The sequence below is a fragment of the Meleagris gallopavo genome, unplaced genomic scaffold (genome assembly GCF_000146605.3).
Source record: "Meleagris gallopavo isolate NT-WF06-2002-E0010 breed Aviagen turkey brand Nicholas breeding stock unplaced genomic scaffold, Turkey_5.1 ChrUn_random_7180001860754, whole genome shotgun sequence".
Taxonomy (NCBI): domain Eukaryota; kingdom Metazoa; phylum Chordata; class Aves; order Galliformes; family Phasianidae; genus Meleagris; species Meleagris gallopavo.
This window is the reverse complement of record NW_011126461.1, coordinates 2,235-3,941: the sequence shown is the minus strand read 5'-3', so window position 1 is coordinate 3,941 and position 1,707 is coordinate 2,235. Positions and strand designations below refer to the sequence as shown.

At 58.8% G+C, this 1,707-nt stretch overlaps 1 protein-coding gene and 1 long non-coding RNA gene across 2 annotated transcripts in view; both read left to right on the top strand.

The window, feature by feature from the left end:
* On the top strand, positions 1–1,691 carry LOC109364473. Its single transcript, XR_002110408.1, has 3 exons — positions 1–58; positions 304–357; positions 1,636–1,691. It is a non-coding gene; the product is annotated as an uncharacterized LOC109364473 (long non-coding RNA).
* LOC109363688 (collagen alpha-1(I) chain-like) overlaps positions 1–1,707 on the top strand; it is a gene marked incomplete at its 3' end in the record, with an annotated part of 5,686 nt that overhangs the window by 1,752 nt on the left and 2,227 nt on the right.

Here is a 1,707-nt window from a genome sequence, read left to right as displayed (position 1 = left end):
CCCCGGAGCCAGAGGTCAAGCTGGTGTGATGGGTTTCCCCGGTCCCAAAGGTGCTGCGGTGAGTACACGAGGATGGGATGCTCAAATAGGGGGGGTTGGTCTGCCCACAGGTTCAGGGATGCACGAGGTGCACAAGTTCACAAGGACTTCATGTCAGATCTGTGGCACGAAGCTCTCACGGAGTCCCATATTTGGGGGGGAGGAGGGGGCTCAGGGGACGTGTCCCTATATGGGGGTGTGGGGGGGTCCATTCCACGGTGCTGTGATTTTGACACACATCTCACACCACTCTCTTGCTTTTAGGGTGAACCTGGCAAACCCGGTGAGAGAGGAGCTCCTGGCCCCCCTGGTGCTGTTGTGAGTATTCCTGGGGGCAGCTCTATGGGGCCAGAAAACCAAATGGGGTTTGGGAACAGCAGCTCTGGTGGCCATCGGTCCAGGCTGGAGGCTGCCAGCAGCTCAGGATCCAGGGCAGCAGGGAGGTGACGTGGCAGGAATCTCCTTCCAGGGATGCCGCAGTTCAGTCCTGCCCCACACCTCACAGCTCAGCCCCATAGGCTCACAGCACAGCCCCATATGCTCACAGTGCGTGGCCCCATGGGCTCATAGCACAGCCCCGTAGGCTCCCACTATAACCCTATAGGCTCACAGCGCATGGCCCCATAGGCTCACAGCACAGCCCCATAGACTCACAGTGTATGGCCCTATGGAATTCCAAGGCATGGCCCCATGGGCTCATAGCACAGCCCCTTAGGCTCACGCTGTAGCCCTATAGGTTCACAGTGCGTGGCCCCATCACAGAACAGCCCCAAAAGTCGCAGTGCTTGGCCCTATAGACTCGCAGCACAGCCCCATGGACTTACAGCACACAGCCCCATAGGCTCACAGTGCACAGCCCTATGGGCTCACAGCCCAGCCCCATAAATTCACAGCACACAGCCCCATAATCTCACAGCCTAGCACAGCCCCATAGACTTACAGCACAGCCCCGTGGCTCACAGTGCAGTCCCATAACCTCACAGTACAGCACAGCCCCATAGACTTACAGGGCATGGCCCCATGGGCTCACAGCACAGCTCCATAAACTTATAGAATCCATAGACTCACAGCCCTGTAGGCTCACAGCTCAGCCCTATAGGCTCACAGTGCACAGCCCCATAGACTCATAGCCCCGTAGGTTCACAGCTCTCTGCCCCATAGGCTCACAGAGCACAGCCCCATAGGCTCACAGTGCACAGCCCCATAGATTCACAGCCCCGTAGGTTCACAGCTCAGCCCCATAAGTTCAGAGCTCTCTGTCCCATGGGATCACATCTGAGCCCCATAGACTCACAGCCCCATAGGTTCACAGCTCAGCCCCATAGGCTCAGAGCTCTCTGTCCCATGGGATCACAGCTCAGCCCCATAGACTCACAGCCCCGTAGGTTCAGAGCTCTCTGTCCCATGGGATCACAGCTCAGCCCCATAGGCTCACAGTGCACAGCCCCATAAGTTCACAGCTCTCTGCCCCATAAGTTCACAGCTCTCTGCCCCATAGGCTCACAGCGCAGCCCTATAGACTCACAGCTCTCTGCCCCATGCACTCCCAGCACCCAGGGGTGCATGCAGTGCTCTGAGCCCCTCTTCCCCCCTCAGGGTGCTGCTGGTAAGGATGGTGAAGCCGGTGCCCAGGGTCCCCCCGGCCCCACTGTGAGTATCTGTGTCCCC